This window comes from Oncorhynchus keta, unplaced genomic scaffold (genome assembly GCF_023373465.1).
Source record: "Oncorhynchus keta strain PuntledgeMale-10-30-2019 unplaced genomic scaffold, Oket_V2 Un_contig_1863_pilon_pilon, whole genome shotgun sequence".
NCBI lineage: Eukaryota > Metazoa > Chordata > Actinopteri > Salmoniformes > Salmonidae > Oncorhynchus > Oncorhynchus keta.
Genome location: NW_026281022.1, coordinates 269,267 through 290,370, shown reverse-complemented (window position 1 = coordinate 290,370; position 21,104 = coordinate 269,267). Strand labels below are relative to the sequence as shown.

The following is a 21,104-nucleotide window of genomic DNA, read 5'->3' as shown; positions in this document are numbered from 1 at the left end:
ATTTTAATAGCTAGCATTTCGATGGCCATAATGAATAGATATGGTGACAGCGAACACCCTTGTTTAACTTCTCTTGGCAATTCAGAACTCTCGTAAGTAGCCGCTATTTACTATTTTACACCTGGTGTTACTATACATTACTTTTACCCATTTTATAAGAGAGTCACCGAAATTTAAAAAATCCAGTCTTTATCAAAGGCCTTTTCAAAATCTGCTATAAATACCAGGCCTGGTTTCTTAGATATTTCATGATGTTCTATTATTTCTAGTAGTTGTCATATATTATCTACAATGTATCGTCCATGTAAAAATAAACCTGCCTGATAAGGCTGAGCAATGCCTGGTAAAACTTCTGAGTGCTATGCATTTCGCTAGTATTTTTGCATCACAAAATTTAAGTGTAAGGGGCCTACAGTCTAAAAAAACCTGAATCTTTATATTTGCCATCTGGGTCTTGTTTTAGTAATTAGTGAAATCAGACCTTCCTGCTGAGTACCTGACAGACTACCATTTCTATAGGAGTAGTTAAAACAATCTAACAATGGAGCTTTTAGTATATATACAGTGGGGAGAACAAGTATTTGATACACTGCCGATTTTGCAGGTTTTCCTACTTACAAAGCATGTAGAGGTCTAATTTGTATCATAGGTACACTTCAACTGTGAGAGACGGAATCTAAATCTCACATTGTATGATTTTTAAGTAATTCATTAGCATTTTATTGCATGACATACAGTGGGGCAAAAAAGTATTTAGTCAGCCACCAATTGCAAGTTCTCCCACTTAAAAAGATGAGAGGCCTGTAATTTTCATAGGTACACTTCAACTATGACAGACAAAATGAGGAAAACAATCCAGAAAATCACATTGTAGGATTTTTAATGAATTTATTTGCCAATTATGGTGGAAAATAAGTATTTGTTCAATAAACAAAAGTTTATCTCAATACTTTGTTTATATGCCCTTTGTTGGCAATGACAGAGGTCAAATGTTTTCTGTAAATCTTCAAGATTTTCACACACTGTTGCTGGTATTTTGGCCCATTCCTCCATGCAGATCACTAGAGAAGTGATGTTTTGGGGCTGTTGCTGGGCAACACAGACTTTCAGCTCCCTCCAAAGATTTTCTATTGGGTTCAGGTCTGGAGACTGGCTAGGGCACTCCAGGACCTTGAGATGCTTCTTACGGCGCCACACCTTAGTTGCCCTGGCTGTGTGTTTCGGGTCGTTGTCATGCTCGAAGACCCAGCCACGACCCATCTTCAATGCTCTTACTGAGGGAAGGAGGTTGTTGGCCAAGATCTCGCGATACATTGCCCCATCCATCCTCCCCTTAATACAGTGCAGTTGTCCTGTCCCCTTTGCAGAAAAGCATCCCCAAAGAATGATGTTTCCACCTCCATGCTTCACGGTTGGGATGGTGTTCTTGGGGTTGTACTCATCCTTCTTCCTCCAAACACAGCGAGTGGAGTTTAGACCAAAAAGCTCTATTTTTGTCTCGTCAGACCACATGACCTTCTCCCATTCCTCCTCTGGTTCATCCAGATGGTCATTGGCAAACTTCAGACGGGCCTGGACATGTGCTGGCTTGAGCAGGGTGACCTTGCGTGCCCTGCAGGATTTTAATCCATGACGGTGTAGTATGTTACTAATGGTTTTCTTTGAGACTGGTCCCAGCTCTCTTCAGGTCATTGACCAGGTCCTGCCGTGTAGTTCTGGGCTGATCCCTCACCTTCCTCATGGTCATTGATGCCCCACGAGGTGAGATCTTGCATGGAGCCCCAGACCGAGGGTGATTGACCGTCATCTTGAACTTCTTCCATTTTCTAATAATTGCGCCAACAGTTGTTGCCTTCTCACCAAGCTGCTTGCCTATTGTCCTGTAGCCCATCCCAGCCTTGTGCAGGTCTACAATTTAGCCCCGGTGTCCTTACACAGCTCTCTGGTCTTGGCCATTGTGGAGAGGTTGGAGTCTGTTTGAGTGTGTGGACAGGTGTCTTTTATACAGGTAACGATTTCAAACAGGTGCAGTTAATACAGGTAATGAGTGGAGAACAGGAGGGATTCTTAAAGAAAAACTAACAGGTCTGTGAGAGCTGGAATTCTTACTGGTTGGTAGGTGATCAAATACTTATGTCATGCAATAAAATGCAAATTATTTACTTCAAAATCATACAATGTGATTTTCTGGATATTTGTTTTAGATTCCGTCTCTCACAGTTGAAGTATACCTATGATAAAATATTAGGAAACACTCCCGATTTTTCAGGTTATCAAATACTTGTTCTCCCCACTGTGTGTAATGTAATATATATATATATATATATATATATATTATATATTTATTATTATTATTATTATTATTATTATTTTTTATTATTTTTTTTTTCTAAAAAGATAGACCTCTACTGGTATGCCATCAAACCTCTACCATCCCCAAACTGTTGCCATAAAGTTGGAAGCATAGAATCGTCTAGAATGTCATTATATGCTGCAGCAATAAGATTTCCCTTCACTGGAAATAAGGAGCCTAGACCGAACCATGCAAAACAGCACCAGACCATTATTCTTAGTCCACCAAACTTTACAGTTGACACTATGCATTGGGGCAGGTAGTGTTCTCCTGACATCCGCCAAACCCAGATTTGTCCGTCGGACTGCCAGATGGTGAAGCGTGATTCATCACTCCAGAGAATGCGTTGCTCCAGAGTTAAATGGCGGCGAGCTTTACATTACTCCAGCCAACGCTTGGCATTGCGCATGGTGATCTTAGGCTTTTGTGCGGCTGCTCGTCCATGGAAACCCATTTCATGAAGCTCCCGACGAACAATTTGGAACTTGGTAGTGAGTGTTGCAACCGAGTGCAGACAATTTCTACATGCTTCAGCACTCGGCTGTCCCGTTCTGGGAGCTTGTGTGGCCTACCACTTCGTGGCTGAGCCATTGTTGCTCCTAGACATTTCCACTTCACAATAACAGCACTTACAGTTGACCGGGGCAACTCTAGCAGGCCAGAAATTTGACAAACTAACTTTTTGGAAAGGTGGCATCCTATTACAGTGCCACGTTGAAAGTCACTGAGCTCTTCAGTAAGGCCATTCTACTACCAATATTTGTCTATGGAGATTGCATGGCTGTGTGCTCGATTTTTATACAGCTGTCCGCAATGGGTGTGGCTGAAATAGCCAAATCCACTAATTTGAAGGGGTGTCCACATACTTTTGTGTGTGTAACTATGTATGGGTGTCTAACTAGAACTCAGATAAACCCACCACAGATTAGTGAATGCAACTGGTGAAGGAATTAGTGTCCATCCATCATTAAGTATTTTAATGTAAATCATGATTTTCAATATAGTGTATATGTTTAATTGTTAGTTGGCCAGTTTTTTTTAATTCAGAGAACTCATATCTTGCAACATCTTAAGACATTTAGATTTTTGGACTAGGTGTATTCTGTGGTGCTGCATTGTTTAGAATGTTGCTGATAGAAATGTAATGTGTAGAGCTGACACTGTTCCCCATTACACCTTACAGAGAATGTCTGTTCTAAACAATGCTTTTCGATCTGTAACTCTTCTGACTTTGACAATATAACGTAGCATACAGGACTATACTGTGTGTGTGGATATTTGTATGATTGAGCGAGTGGGGAGGATGTGTTGAGTGATAATGACTTGCACTTACACATGTTTGAAAGGGAGTGGGGGCAGATTTAATGGTATGTCCTTCAAAAAGATCATTTGTGATTTTGGTTGTCTTATGTCATGCTGACTGCAGGAATGTCCATCAGAGCTGTTGAGAATTGAATGTTCATTTCTCTACCATACGAGGCCTCCGTTTTAGAGAATTTGGCAGTACGTCCAACCGGCCTCACAACCGCAGACCACGTGTGACCACGCCAGCCCAGGACCTCCACATCCAGCTTCTTCAACTGCAGGATCGTCTGAGACCAGCCACCCAGATAGCCAATAAAAGTGTGTGTTTGCACAACCGAAGAATTTCGGAACAAACTGTCTGCACAAGCTCATCTGAATGCTCGTCATCCTCACCAGGGTCTTGACCTGACTGCAGTTCGGCATCGTAACCGACTTCAGTGTCAAATGCTCACCTTCGATGGCCACTGGCACGCTGGAAAAGTGTGCTCTTCACGGATGAATCCCGGTTTCAACTGTACTGGACAGGTGGCAGACAGCATGATGTCGTGTGGGTGAGCAGTTTGCTGATGTCAATGTTGTGAACAGAGTAACCCATGGTGCCGGTGGGGTTATGGTATGGGCAGGCATAAGCTATGGACAATGAACACAATTGCATTTCATCTATAGCAATTTGCATCCACAGAGATACCGTGACGAGATCCTGGGGCCCATTGTCGTGCCATTCATCCGCCGCAATCACCTCATGTTTCAGAATGATAATGCACACTCCATGTCGCAAGGATATGTACACAATTCCTGGAAGCTGAAAATGTCCCAATTCTAAAGTGACCTTCAGACCTACCAGACGTGTCACATATTGAGCATGTTTGGGATGCTCTGGAAGTCCGGATCAACATGTACGACAGTCGGTTCCAGTTCCGGCCAATAACCAGCAACTTTGCACAGCCATTGAAGAGAAGTGGGACAACTCTATGCAAAGGAGATGTCACGCTGCATGAGGCAAATGGTGGTCACACCAGATCCTGACTGGTTTTCTGAACCACTCCCCTACATTATTTTTTAAAAGTTATCTGTGACCAATCGATGCATACCTGTATTCCCAGTCATGTGAAATCCATAGATGGGATGGCAGGGTAGCATAGTGGTTAGAGCATTGGACTAGTAACCGGAAGGTTGTCAGCTCAGGGATTTGAACTTGCAAAGGTACAAATCTGTTGTTCTGCCCCTGAACAGGCAGTTAACCCACTGTTCCTAGGCCGTCATTGAAAATAAGAATTTGTTCTTAACTGACTTGCCTAGTTAAATAAAGATAAAATAAGGGCCTAATGAATTCATTTAAATTGACTTATTTCCTTATATGAACTGTAACTCAAGTCTTTGGAATTGTTGCATGTTGTGTTTTATATTGTTCAGTGTCATTTGGGCCAAAACAAATGTCTCAACAGAAAGAAACAAAACTGGTTTAAAGTTTTGAACAGGCTTATATTGCAGTAATTACCAACAATGGTGGGTGCCTTTTGTAGGCCCACACAATAAAAAAGACAGTTCAAACATAATTTAGCCAACAAAAATGTCTTGGCAAAGAAACAAAACACTATTTGCAATAATAATATACAATACTAAAACAAATAATCAGTACGAAAATAATAATTTCACTATACTATAGTTTGTTGCTAATGGAGATCCTAATCAAAATCCTTTAACTTTAATTTTACGTCAATGAAAAAGGCCTCCATCTTCGCAATCAATAGTAGCCTAGGCTAGGGCTGTTGTGGTGACCGCGGTCACAAGTCATGAAGGCAGTCAAATTCCACATGACCGTTTAGTCAAAGTAATTAGGCTTCTCCAAGCTCTGATAGTGCTGCTGGTCATTAGTGGCCTACCAAACGTGCTAACTGCCTGGTACTCCGCACTCTATTGTCCCTCTATTCACACTGACATCAATGCAAATCTATTCAAATCGAATAAAACACCCATGAAAGCCCATTCGCTCATGTTGCGCAACCTTGCTATAGGCTATGCAATTGAGTGACAAAACAGAGTGATGGCCGCTAATAAAAAGAGGAGGATCCCATCAGCTTTCTATAGGCTAGGCCTACTATATTTATTTCTCAACTTTCCTAATATTAAGCACATTGCTTCTATTTACAACAGCAGTATAGTGTACCTGGCTGGAATGAAATAAACCACAGGGAAAAGCGTCCTCCATTCGTTATTTAAGTGCATAGATGACATGTATTTTTTTTCCTGCTGCCCCTGTTTTGATACACATGCATGATAATGGTCCATTTCTAAATCCCCCAAAAATTCACACATTATTTAGTATATGTAAAGACAAGAATAAATGAAGAATAGTCGGATGGATGACAATATTATAAGCTTATCAATTTTGAATGATATATTATCACTTGTGAATGATGCCCAGCATATTTCCTAGCCCTTAGGCCTATATGTATTGATAAGGTTTGTGTCACAAAAGTGGCCAAGTAACATCTTAAAATGAAGCACATTAATCTGCTTTACAAAGGGTGTAGCGCCTAACTGGCATACATAAGCAGCGCGTGAGTTTCAAGTTTGGGGAAGATAATTTTCACCATTAAAAATGCACCTTTTTAATAAAAGCATTACATGCATAATTGCATTTGCGGTCACTTTTGATAATGGTGTTTTCCACTAATGGAACATTCGAGCTTATAGTCTACTACCATGTGCACATTGCTGTGCTTATGTGAAGAAATAGCCTAATAGTTAATAAACATTTTAAGCTAAATGCGTTGATCTGTTGCGTCAGCCACATTGCATGAAAAAATAAATAAAATTGATGCTAGTGGTTGTATTCGTTTAGGATCTATCGCATCCCACAACTGTCCCAGACTGTTTGGAATATTTATTTCTCGCACTGAATAGAATAGGTCAACTTTTGTACTATGAGTAGATTGACATAGGCTATTGCTTTTGCAGTTCATTAGGCCTACTCATCTTGTTGGCTGACAAAAAGTAAATGTGGACAGTTCTTCCAATATCTTTCAATATGCACCTCGTAATTAGATAAGGACGTGCGCAGTTGCGTCCCCGACGTGTCTGTCTTCACTTGTAGCCTGTAAGAAGGACCTGATCATGTGATCGAGAGCCATGTGAGTGAGAGCCGCTTCGAATTGCACAGCACACTCAGGACACATCGCAAAACTTTGGGCTGCAAAAGGCCTGGATTTTTTTAGGGTTCATTAAGGCCACAAAGGGGATGCCGCCGTGAAATTCTAGGCATTATCAAGTGCTTGTCAAATTGTGAATGAGAGACACTTTGAGTGTGTACAGCCTATGCCACAGAATTATAAGCAAATCTTGTCTGCTAAAGGAATTAGTGTAGCCCATAACCATCTTGATGGCATAGCCAGATCAGGACCTAACAAAAGGACAACTCAGAGTATGCTATTCTTTTCTTCTGAAATAGACATTTTCTTCATATCATGCTTCTTTAGACCTGTCTAAAATAAATAATGGATTTATTTTGAAGGTGTAGGCTGTTACATGGATTTATTTGACTTTTTAAAATATGTTGAAAACAGGAGATGCTAAATGTGTTCATGTTAATTAACTGTCAATTACCTTGAGACCGACAGTTAATTGCTTGACAATCACTGGCTGACAATTTCGTGACTGTCCTAACCTAGGCCAAGGCTCCTTTCACTCGCTCTCTCTGTCTCCACATCAGAAGGCATGTGTGAGGTGAGCAGCCAAACCCAGTCTCAGCTATACATAAGCTATACATTTTTATTGAGTTGCAATTGGCTGACACATAACAAGCTTGGATAGTTATCATCGGTTCTGGTCGGTAAATCATTTTCAATTGCACGTACCTGAGACCGTGACAATTATCAGATCTGAGTCAAAAGTCTGAATTTAGAACCCGCTCGGGTCTCTGGTCAGATGTCAATATTTCAGGCCTGTTGGGCCTGTGAAGACCTCTATATGTTGTCTGTTGACATGCCACTAGTATTGATGAAATAACAGCATTTCTGTAGCTTGTTGGTTGCCTAGCAGCAGGACTGACAAACACTGCTTTAGGACCATCTGTTCCGTTTAACACAACCGTCCTTACAACATACACCTGTCATTAGTATCCTGAATGAATGTTGTTTCATTGTCATCTGTGACATGACATACTACCAATCCACTTGGTGGAATCCACTGTGTATTAGTAGAATGAAGGATGAATTAATAAGTGAGTCAATGAATGAAGGATGCTTGTCCTTCAAGTGGATATTACCTGGCGACCATCTCGCACATCAAGGCCGCAGCACTGTGTCATTCTAAAGGGTGGGTCTGATTTGTCCTGTTTCACTAAAGCATGTACCACATGGAGTTTCGTATTGCATCTGTCTGACACACACACACACACACACACACACAATTTTCTCTATCGATATGTGTTTGTCATCTACAAAGTGTGCACCCAGAGGGGTCCCAGGACCGAGTTTGGGAAACCCTGATCTACTTAGTAAATTAACCTCATCTATCAGTACTCATCATAAGCCAATTGACATATCAATATAACGAGTAATAATAATGGCCTGTTTTACGGATGGAGGTCCGGTGTTGAAACAACCCCATGGGTGCACAACTATGCTCCTTGAAGGCAGCTGGTTTTCATCCTAGTGTAATATCAGGGGATATATTCAGTGAGGTGAAACGGTGACCATTTCAGATCAACATCAAAGTTAATGAGAAGAGCTGACGTGATTTACTAATTTAATGACAGACAGATATGTTACATTTGAGTAATTTAGCAGACGCTCTTATCCAGAGCAACTTACAGGAGGAATTAGAGTTAAGTGCCTTGCTCAAGGGCACATTGACAGGTTTTTCACCTAGTCTCTGGGATTCAAACCAGCAACCTTGTGGTTACTGGCCCAACTCTCTCAGTAGGCTACCTGCTGCCCTGTTCTAATCTATACAATGTATTTCTATCTGTAGAGGTTTTCCTGGGTTGGGATAGGTCGACTGGTGTGGAGGTGGTTTTAATCATGTCATTGTCTCCCTCTGTTCCCCAGGTGCACTCGCTCTACATGCTGCAGATATGAGACCAGAAAACTGGTTAAGAACAACAACATTAACATTGCTCTTCAGTGTTACCTCACTCCAACTGTTTTTATTAGGATTCCCTACAGGTAAGTGTTGCTTTTTCCTCCTTTTTATTCTTCAATGCAGTGTTATGTCTCTTATTACAGTAAATAAAAAAATACAGCTTTCAAAAACCAAGTGTTTGGTGCCTTATTCCTTTATTGATTGATTTCAGAGGTAATGACAAATGAGTGTGACTTTAGTGTATGATTCTCATGCTAGTATTGTTCTGCTTAGAAATTCAGTTCATTTAAACTTGTTCTATGAATTAAGCAAGTTTTGTGTGAAAAAAAACTCAGTTAGGACTGTTAGATTTGATTAGAAAGCAATAGTAAAAAAAACAGGCCAACTCAACGTTGGTGTCTTGGTCTTGTCTTGGGACCCTCATTGACACTGAAAACAGCTCATACTGCTCAAAGATCACAATACTGCAAAAATACCATAACTTGTGAAATCGTTGGGAATTTATCCGACGCCTGTTCTGTGTGACAGATGCGGCGTTATAGCAAAATAGCTGGAAATCCACTTGTAGGCTACTTTTTCGTCTTACAGTGCATTTGGAAAGTATTCAGACCACTTGACTTTTCCCACATTTTGTTACATTACAGCCTTGTTCTAAAATGTATTACATTGTTTTCTTTCCCTCAATCTACACAGAATACCCTATAATGACAAAGCAAAAACAGGTTTTTAGAAGTTTTTGCAAATGTTAAAATATATTTATATCACATTTACGTAAGATTCAGACCCCGTTACTCAGTACTTTGTTGAATCACCTTTTGGCAGTGATTACAGTGTCAAGTTTTCTTGGGTATGATGCTACAAGCTTGGCACATCTGTATTTGGGGAGTTTCTCCCATTCTCCTCTGCAGATCCTCTCAAGCTCTTGTCAGGTTGGATGGGGAGCGTCGCTGCACAGCTATATTCAGGTCTCCGGAGATGTTCGATCGGGTTCAAGTCTGGGCTCTGGCTGGGCCACTCAAGGACATTGAGACTTGTCCTGAAGCCACTCCTGCGTTGTCTTGGCTGTGTGCTTAGGGTTGTTGTCCTGTTGGAAGATGAATCTTCGTCCCAGTCTGAGGTCCTGTGTGCTCTGGAGCAGGTTTTCATCAAGGATCTCTCTGTACATTGCTCCGTTCATCTTTCCCTCGATCCTGACTAGTGTCCCAGTCCATGCTGCTGAAAAACATCCCCACAGCATGATGCTGCCACCACCATGCTTCACCGTAGGGATGGTGCCAGGCCATAGTTCAATCTTGGTTTAATCAGACCAGAGAATCTTGTTACCTCTTGTTACATTTACATTTAAGTCATTTAGCAGACGCTCTTATCCAGAGCGACTTACAAATTGGTGCATTCACCTTATGACATCCAGTGGAACAGCCACTTTACAATAGTGCATCTAAATCTTTTAGGGGGGTGAGAAGGATTACTTTATCCTATCCTAGGTATTCCTTAAAGAGGTGGGGTTTCAGGTGTCTCCGGAAGGTGGTGATTGACTCCGCTGTCCTGGCGTCGTGAGGGAGTTTGTTCCACCATTGGGGGGCCAGAGCAGCGAACAGTTTTGACTGGGCTGAGCGGGAACTGTACTTCCTCAGTGGTAGGGAGGCGAGCAGGCCAGAGGTGGATGAACGCAGTGCCCTTGTTTGGGTGTAGGGCCTGATCAGAGCCTGGAGATACTGAGGTGCCGTTCCCCTCACAGCTCCGTAGGCAAGCACCATGGTCTTGTAGCGGATGCGAGCTTCAACTGGAAGCCAGTGGAGAGAGCGGAGGAGCGGGGTGACGTGAGAGAACTTGGGAAGGTTGAACACCAGACGTTACCATGTTACCTCATGGTCTGAGCACAAGTGGGCTGTCATGTGCCTTTTTACTTAGGAGTGGCTTCGGTTTGGTCACTCTACCATAAAAGCCTGATTGGTGGAGTGCTGCAGAGATGGTGGTCCTTCTGGAAGGTTCTCCCATCTCTACAGACGAACTCTGTCAGTGACCATCGGGTTCTTGGTCACCTCCCTGACCATGGCCCTTTTCCCCTGATTGCTCAGTTTGGCCGGGTGGCCGGCTCTAGGAAGAGTATTGGTGGTTCCAAACTTCAACTATTCAGAGGAGATTGTGTGAATCAGGCCTTCATGGTTGAATTGCTGCAACGAAACCACTACTAAAGGACACCAATAAGAAGAGACTTGCTTGGGCCAAGAAACATGAGCAATGGACATTAGACTGTTGAACATGTCCTTTGGTCTGATGAGTGCAAATTTGAGATTTTTGGTTCCAACCCGCAGTGTCTTTGTGAGTGTGAGACGTAGAGTAGGTGAACGGATGATCTCTGCATGTTTGGTTCTCACTGTGGAGCATGGAGGAGATGGTGTGGGGTTGCTTTGCTGGTGGCACTGTCTGATGTATTTAAAATTCAAGGCACACTTAACCAGCATGGCTACCACAGCATTCTGCAGCGATACGCCATCCCATCTGGTTTGTGCTTCGTGGGACTATCATTTGTTTTTTTAACAGGACAATTACCCAACACATCTCCAGGCTGTGTAAGGGCTATTTGACCAAGAAGGAGAGTGATGAAGTGCTGCATCAGATGGCCTGGCCTCTACAATCACCTGACATCAACCCAATTGATATGGTTTTGGATGAGTTGGACCTCAGAGTGAAGGAAAAGCAGCCAACAAGTGCTCAGCATATATGGGACTTCCTTCAAGACTGTTTGAAAAGCATTCTAGGTGAAGCTGGTAGATAGAATGCCAAGAGTGTGCAAAGCTGTCATCAAGGCAAATGGTGGCTACTTTGAAGAATATATTTTGATTTGTTTAACACTTTTTTGGGTTACTACATGATTCCATATGTGTTTAGTTGTCTTCACTATCTATTATACAATGTAGAAAATAGGAAAAAATAAAAGACAACCCTTTAATGAGTAGGTGTCCAAACTTGACTGGTCCCATATGTAAATAAGGTATCTTTTTTTATTTATACATTTGTAAAAATGTCTAAAAACCTTTTGTCGCTTTGTCATGATGGGTTATTGTGTGTAGATTGATAATTGTATCCATTTTGGAATAAGGCTGTAACGTAACAAAATGTGGAAAAGAGGAAGGGGGCTGAATACTTTCCGAATGCACGGTATATATCGCCACTAGGTGACCCTGCAACGGTATAGTAGCCTACATAATTGGACAAATAAACTCTGTAACCCATAGCCTAGCTTACCTCATTGCCAATTTGGTTTTCGACGTGTGGCTCTTTACCTCTGGACTGTCTGGAGAACACTGAAGGTGACACAGTCCAGGAGAGACCGACGGATCAGAGCCAAGTTTCCCAGTTGCGGTGTAACTTAAAGGGGCAATCAGCAGGTACTACATACATTTTGTACTTATAAATATGTTAATTCTTGAAAATGTTAATTTTTGAAAAATGTAACATGCATCATGAGCTTAGTTCAACTGTCGTTCACCAGAACCCAACATTTACTCCAACGTTTGTAGACGTTATTATTATTTATTTTTTTACAAACACGCTATAGTCTCAAAACATGGTTAAAAAAACATTTTTATATCATGGATGGTCAATCCTTGCATCCATAGCTCTATGAATTTGAGTGTGGTATAATGTATCCAGCCCCATCCCTGAGCGTTACACCAAACCAGGGGTGGGCAGGGCCCGCTTTGTTATTATTTCTATTGCTGATTGCCGCTTTAAGTATTACGATGGTCGTAACATGCGTCGTTATTTACTATCCAACTTTGTAAGTGTTTACCAAACAAGCAGATAGAGTGAGCCTGTAAGAGTGACGGCTAAGGCTAAAAGCGTCGTTGGGGGAATGTTCGGTTTTTCACATGACTCCGTTGGGGGATCTGTCCATTTTCCTGCTGCTGAAATTGATGCCGCTTGCGTCATAAGCAACGACGACTAGTAACCCACATTTCATGTGAAACAGGCTAGGCCTATACATTTCGCAGATTTTTTGAATTAAAATAAATAAAACTATAATCTACAAGTAATTTTGATTGATTTCCTGATTTGAACCCCGGTGGTTTTATTTCCTCCACAGTGCTCTAGCACACTGCACCACAATGTTTTGACTTCTGTGTTAAGTCCTGATCAGTTGTAGTTTTTTTACTGTAAAATGCATTTATTTTTTTCTGTTTTGTATACGTTTCCATGTCTGGATATTTTAGGTACTACGGATGGAAATGAACTATTCGCTAAATCTGGTGCGACATGTTTGGTGCTCTGAGACAGCCTATGTTTTTGTTGTGCATTGTCCCTGCCAAACAAACGTAATAAAATAAATATCAGTCTGTTTCCTTTTAGCCCACAAATATCTACAGTAACTAACCCTCTACTGCACACATTTAGGTTTTTCCCTTATGTTCTGATGACGTGTCCATCCCCAAGGGGCTGGAGAGAACTCCCCACTACGTAAAAACACAATGCTGTTCGAAGCTGCACCTCAGCACTCCGCGCAAAATTGCAGTGGGTTGGTTGGTTGGCTGAATGAATATCTCCTCTCTTGTATTTCTAATCCATCATTGTGTGTCTGCAACGGGCTCAGGTTGTTGGGAATATGGGCATTACAACAAACGCCTGCGCAGCCGCGGGTTATGTTCTGCTGAATAGCAGCCAAAGTATATGCTGTATTATTGTTATTTCGCTGACGCCTGACAATGACTTGGTGTTTATAGTGTTCCAGGTGTTTCCAATTTGTACCAGATAAGATTCCGTTTGGGATAAAACCAATCTTGACAAAATGTTACAAATACATATTTAAAATATTACATTAGATATTTTTTTACATTACCCAAATGAAACATTTGTCATCGTATGATCATCCCCATTTACACAAAACTCGTATAAATTATTTTGGAATTATGTCTTGTGAGAAAATTAGTCCAACGGTGCACTTTGCCTGCTCTATATGTGGTCTGGATCACTCGTAGATGTGCAAGGGTTTCAAGAGCCACGTTACTAACGAAGTCTCTGGGAAACACCTCGGCTACTAAAGATACATCGTAAGATGGTTCTAACGCTATACAAAGGCTCAGGGAAAACGATGCCCCGGTCTCTGTTTGCCAAAAGCAGCTTAAAGCTATATTCATCAAGATGATTTTGGGAACTGGGCCCCGGTCTTTACCCACCGTTGCGCGTCAGAGTTAGAAAATCCGTGTCATATGCTATAGGTCCGTGGACAGAGCTCTTAAAACAAATATATCATACCTTATTATTTATGTAGCTTATAGGCTCATCACAAATGGCCAGATCCTGACATAGGCAAGACTAAACTAACTATTCTCCATAAGTCATGACCACTGTAGATCATTGGTCATGACGCGCGAATTTCAAAGGGCTGACTGCCCATGTGGTCTTGTTGTCTAAACTCGTAGGCACTGACGCTTGTGGTGATCAGCGGCATGTTATAGAGCCTATACAAAATTATGTAGGCTACAGGTGAGTCGTTAAGGTTGTAAAAGTTTTGGAAGTGCAAGTGACTGTCTCACTGACCTAGGCCAATTTGGACTCAGGACTGGTCACATGACCCACTACGTCGAGTGTCAATCGTCAAATCATTAGAACGAGAAACTGTTTTTTTTTTTTTTTTACAAATAAATATAGTTTTTTATTCGATTACATATGCAGATTAAACACATGCAGACGCATTTATATTTTCTGTGTTGTCTGGAAACCACGGCTATTAATTGACCAAAACAAACATACGGTGCACGGATTGAACCAGAACCGATATGTAAAAACAACATTTGAATAATCAAATAATTATTCCGTTTCTCGTTATTTGATATTTATTTTAGACAATAAAAACAACCTGTTTGTTTGATTTCAGATTTAAATCAAATAAAGGAAGAACGACCCTTTACTATTTTTTATCCTTTCATCTAAACAGGAAATATTTTTGCCCAAAAAGTACACCGACCCCGTGTCCAACTTTCATCACTTAAACGCTCCAGTCAGATTTAAGCTTTGTGTGCAAAAGGGATTGATTTACAATCATAGCAATCAAACGAGTTAAAACGACAGGTATTGATGGAAAATGATCTGGCGAGTTTAATAACGGCGAATTAAGCTTTCTCATTCCTTTATTGCATCACGTTAGCTCACACGAATTATTATTTTGATGAAACAGAATTTGGCTTCTTACGTCGATTTTCCTTAATTCTCTCGATAATGTTATAGAGAAAGGATAAATGTGTCAACTCCTCTCTTGCTGCGCAAAACATTTTTGGGGATGGTTTTTAGGCCTTGTCCGTGTGTTTCGAGTGGTCATTGATCTGGAAATGTTATCTCAACCTGGCAACACTAGAAAGAAGCATACTGCATAATTGTTGTTTACAAAGGCTGTGGAGTAGACGCTAGCCTAGGCTAATCAGACAGAGGTTTCAACCAACATTTCTTTGATAAAACGAACAGCTAGACTTTCATAACCATCGCCAATATGTCAAAACTACAGTTGTTTAATGTGTTCGTCACCGAGCGCTTGCCGGGAGCTGCTGTGGAGATATTCGTGGCCGTGGAGAAGATTATAGCAGAGTATCAGCAAGAAATATGCTGTACAGCAGAGGAGATCGAGCGCCTACGGAGGCTGTTGGACATGGTTTTCCAACCAGAGATTAAGTTACACGGAGCAGGTTTGTAGCGAGCTACAGTTGTTATCACGAAGATATTTGATTTGTAGATTAACGTTACAAAACTTAATTCATGTGCCAGTTTGTAATATGCGCACTCTGAACGCAACATTGCTTTCTTGAATTCAGGATATAACGACTGCCCCCACCCATGGAAGCCACGAAGTTCGTTTCCCTGTGCTTGACATACGCAGTTTCAGCCAGGATAGCATGAAGTACAAAGACTGCACCGTTTTCCACCTGCATCTCCATCCCGAATCTCCCCATTGCCCCCCAGCAACATTATCCTTCATTTAGGCCATTGCTTATATGTGTATGTCACACTATGTTGAGGTAAAGATCGGAGTATAATGCTGTATAGATGTCAACCCCAATACATGTTCATGACATCGTCATCAATCAACTGCATTACAGTTAACAAAACTACTGGCCACCACCACCTATTTCTATATGCTAACTATGCTACCAGTTTATACGAATGGGAGTTATCATTTAGCAGTCACTTTTTCCCGAACCTGAAAAGTGACAACTGATACATTTTATGCAGTGAAAACACCCAAATATATCCAAATCTTATTTTAGTAACCACATTGTGGGCCAAATATCCACTCTGTTAGATCAGATTTGTTGAATGTACGCCAATCCAGCGTCCTATCCCCCACGGTCTGCTACCATTGACCTCTTTACCACATCTATCCCAATGACATATATACACTGCTCAGAAAAATAAAGGGAACACTAAAATAACACATCCTTGGTCGGAATGAATGAAATATTCTTATTAAATACTTTTTTCTTTACATAGCTGAATGTGCTGACAACAAAATCACACAAAAATGATCAATGGAAATCAAATGTATCAACCCATGGAGGTCTGGATTTGGAGTCACACTCAAAATGAAAGTGGAAAACCACACTACAGGCTGATCCAACTTTGATGTAATGTCCTTAAAACAAGTCAAAATGAGGCTCAGTAGTGTGTGTGGCCTCCACGTGCCTGTATGACCTCCTTACAATGCCTGGGCATGCTCCTGATGAGGTGGCGAATGGTCTCCTGAGGGATCTCCTCCCAGACCTGGACTAAAGCATCCGCCAACTCCTGGACAGTCTATGGTGCAACGTGGCGTTGGTGGATGGAGCGAGACATGTTGTCCCAGATGTGCTCAATTGGATTCAGGTCTGGGGAACGGGCGGGCCAGTCCATAGCATCAATGCCTTCCTCTTGCAGGAACTGCTGACACACTCCAGCCACATGAGGTCTAGCATTGTCTTGCATTAGGAGGAACCCAGGGCCAACCGCACCAGCATATGGTCTCACAAGGGGTCTGAGGATCTCATCTCGGTACCTAATGGCAGTCAGGCTACCTCTGGCGAGCACATGGAGGGCTGTGCGGCCCCCCCAAAGAAATGCCACCCCACATCATGACTGACCCACCGCCAAACCGGTCATGCTGGAGGATGTTGCAGGAAGCAGAACGTTCTCCACGGCGTCTCCAGACTCTGTCACGTCTGTCAGATGTGCTCAGTGTGAACCTGCTTTCATCTGTGAAGAGCACAGGGCGCCAGTGGCCAATTTGCCAATCTTGGTGTTCTCTGGCAAATGCCAAACGTCCTGCACGGTGTTGAGCTGTAAGCACAACCCCCACCTGTGGACGGCGGGCCCTCATACCACCCTCATAGAGTCTGTTTCTGACCGTTTGAGCAGACACATGCACATTTGTGGCCTGCTGGAGGTCATTTTGCAGGGCTCTGGCAGTGCTCCTCCTGCTCCTCCTTGCACAAAAGTGGAGGTAGCGGTCCTGCTGCTGGGTTGTTGCCCTCCTACGGCCTCCTCCACGTCTCCTGATGTACTGGCCTGTCTCCTGGTAGCGCCTCCATGCTCTGGACACTGCGCTGACAAACCTTCTTGCCACAGCTCGCATTGATGTTCCATCCTGGATGAGCTGCACTACCTGAGCCACTTGTGTGGGTTGTAGACTCTGCCTCATGCTACCACTAGAGTGAAAGCACCGCCAGCATTCAAAAGTGACCAAAACATCAGCCAGGAAGCATAGGAACTGAGAAGTGGTCTGTGGTCACCACCTGCAGAACCACTCCTTTATTGGGGGTGTCTTGCTAATTGCCTATAATTTCCACCTGTTGTCTATTCCATTTGCACAACAGCATGTGAAATTGATTGTCAATCAGTGTTGCTCACTAAGTGGACAGTTTGATTTCACAGAAGTGTGATTGACTTGGAGTTACATTGTGTTGTTTAAGTGTTCACTTTATTTTTTTGAGCATATATATATATATATATATATATATATATATATATGCACGTGCACTTCGGGAAGCTATATAAAAGCATTTATTAATGTCTACATTAATTTCTGCCACATTTATTCTATTACAGGCACATTAATGCAAAAATGAGCATAATCTTTTTTTTTGGAGGGGGGGGGGGTATATACAGTCAAATGTATTGATAAGTCAATTTGTCCTAGAAAGATTTACAGTTATCAAAACGTCACGTTAATGTTTTTTAAATCCCCTATGGGAAAAATGAATGGTGTAAAAACGATTGGAACCATTTCCTTCTTCGACCTCTAGGTTTTATGGGTATTATGACTCATACTTAGGTTACTCCACATGGCTGACCAGTGGCTTCAAAGCCTCTCAATGGCCAATACATACAGTGCATTCGGAAAGTAGTCAGACCTTGACTTTTTCCACATTTTGTTATGTTACAGCCTTAATTCTAAAATGTATTCAATCTTTTTTTTCTTCTCATCAATCTACACACTCCCCATGACAAACAAAAACAGGTTGATCACGTCACTGATATAATTTACATAAGTAATAAGACCCTTTATTCAGTACTTTGTTGAAGCACCTTTGGCAGCGATTACAGCCTTGAGTCTTCTTGGGTATTTTTTGTTTTATATTTATTTAACCAGGTAGGCCAGTTGAGAACAAGTTCTCATTTACAACTGCGACCTGGCCAAGATAAAGCAAAGGAGTGCGACAAAAACAACACAGCGCCTCCACAAAACATCCTCACAGCATGATGCCGACACCGCCATGTTACCTTTATTTAACCAGGCAAGTCAGTTAAGAACATATTCTTATTTTCAATGATGGCCTGGGAACAGTGGGTTAACTGCCTGTTCAGGGGCAGAACGACAGATTTGTACCTTGTCAGCTCGGGGGTTTGAACTCGCAACCTTCCGGTTACTAGTCCAACGCTCTAACCACTAGGCTACGCTGCCGCCCCATAGGGATGGTGCCTGGTTTCCTCTAGACGTGACGCTTGGCATTCAGGCCAAAGAATGGTTTCATCAGACCAGAGAATCGTGTTTCTCATGGTCTGAGAGTCTTTTAGGTGCCTTTTGGAAAACTCCAAGCGGGCTGTCGTGCCTTTTTACTGAGTCGTGGCTTCCGTCTGGCCACTCTACCTTAAAGGCATGAATGGTGGAGTGCTGCAGAGATGGTTGTTCTTCTGGAAGGTTCTACCATCTCCACAGAGGAACTCTGGAACTCCCTGACCAAGGCCATTCTCCCACGATTGCTCAGTTTGGTGGGGCGGCCAGCACTAGGAAAAGTCTTGGTGGTTCCAAACTTCTTCCATTTAAGAATGTAGGCCATTAGGTTCTTGGGGACCTTCAATGCTGCAGAAATGTTTTGGTACCCTTCCCCAGATCTGTGCCTCGACACAATCCTGTCTCGGTGCTCTACAGACAATTCCTGTGACCTCATGGCTTGGTTTTTTCTCTGGCATGCACTGTCAACTGTGGGACCTCATGTAGACAGGTGTGTTCCTTTCCAAATCATGTCCAATCAATTGAATTTACCACCAATCAAGTTGTAGAAACATCTCAAGGATGATCAATAAAAACAGGATGCACCTGAGCTCAATTTCGAGTCTCATAGCAAATGATCTGAATACTTTTATTTTGAGTACATTTGCTATAAAAAAAATTTTTTACGGTTTTTGCTTTTTCATTATGGGGTATTGTGTGTAGATTGACGAGGAAAACAATTTAACAGAACCTGATGGAAAGGGCTTCAGAGTACCACAACCAACCTGTGATCAGCCCCTCTCAGTTCATCCAGACTACTCTGCTGCAGTGGGGAACCTATATCAGTGTAGACAATGTGGCAAAAACTTTACACGTAAGGGAAACTTAACCTTGCATTTAAAAATACACACAGGAGAGAAACCTCATCTGTGCAAACAGTGTGGCAAAAGCTTCATCCAGAAGGATGATTTGAACAGACATACAAGGGTACACACAGGAGAGAAACCTTATCTGTGCAAACAATGTGGGAAAAGCTTCATCCAGAAGCACGACTTGACCATCCATACAAGGATACACACAGGAGAGAATCCCTATCAGTGCAAACAATGTGGCAAAATGTTTAACCAGAAGGGACACTTGACCATTCATTCAAGGATACATACAGGGGAGAGACCATATCAGTGTAAAGACTGTGACAAAGCATTTAACCAGAAGATAGAATTGACATTGCATATGAGAGCTCATACAGGAGAGAGACCATATATCTGCCCTGTATGCAAGAAAGGTTACATCACATTAAGCTATTTAAGATGTCTTAAGCTATTTAACAAATCTTACCTATGCAAAGAATGTTACAAATGCTTTGGTTATAAACATCGTCTAACATCACATATGAACACTCATACTAAAGGGCATAAATTATATTACTACACTGAGTGCAATAACAGCCTGAAATGAAAACAACAAATTAACATTTTGTCATTGTGAATTTCTTAATACGTCCAACTTCTGAATAATTATGTTCTGTTTTCTGGCAATTGACAACAGAACAAACTGAGTAATGTGTGTTGAGGGGAAATCACCAGTCAGCATCAGATTGGTAAACTGAATCTAGCGCTCAGTTTCAGGGACCTACCCTCCAGGACACTGCTGGCTTCAGGAAGTCCTCACCACTGTATCTAGCACATAGCACACACTTGGATTTCTAAACAACAGGAGTTCCTATTCAATTGTTTAACAATGACATACAGGATATCTTCTATCTGTACTGATGGCTGCATGTTAGCATATTGAAGTAGCCTATTACATTTTTGTTGACAATCTATATAATGCAGCAAATAATTTGTTTTAATAAAGTTGTTTTTTCAATGGATGTCATAGTGAAACCTTATTTTTCTCTGTTTAACATGATTTTTGTGCTGGTTCATATCAGGAAGGTTTAATACATAATATATCCTCAATTCCCTGCTTCTTACCCCCAACCCTTCCTGAACCATTAGGCAGATGGGAAACTATCTGAGCCCATATTCATAAAGGCTCAGATGAGTGCTGATCTAGGATCAGATCACCTCTGTAATTTAAAATGCAAAACTGATTCTAGATCAGCACTCCTACTCTAAGACACTCTGTGAATAGAACCCTGTGTTACTGGTTTGGGTCAACATTTACCTCCTCACAGTTGATTTAAAGGTGCATCACAGACAGTACAGTATGAAGATGGGCATAAACTGCCCAAATAGAAATCCCTGATCACACTTCTAGGCGACGTTGGCTAGCTAAGCTCATGTGCAGAAACACGTCATCGGGTCGTCTCGTGCTGAATTACACGTGCTGGCCGTCAAATAAAGGCGCTCCTTCCATATAAAGTTGTTTTTGATGAAAATGAAAACGTGTCAGTTTGTC

The 21,104-nt window shown here is 41.8% G+C and overlaps 1 long non-coding RNA gene across 1 annotated transcript; it reads left to right on the top strand.

Moving 5' to 3' along the window:
• Positions 1 to 14,650: 14,650 nt before the first annotated feature.
• On the top strand, positions 14,651 to 20,570 carry LOC118363152 (uncharacterized). The gene is made up of 2 exons (XR_004821365.2): positions 14,651 to 15,423; positions 15,550 to 20,570. It is a non-coding gene; the product is annotated as an uncharacterized LOC118363152 (long non-coding RNA).
• Positions 20,571 to 21,104: the final 534 nt, after the last annotated feature.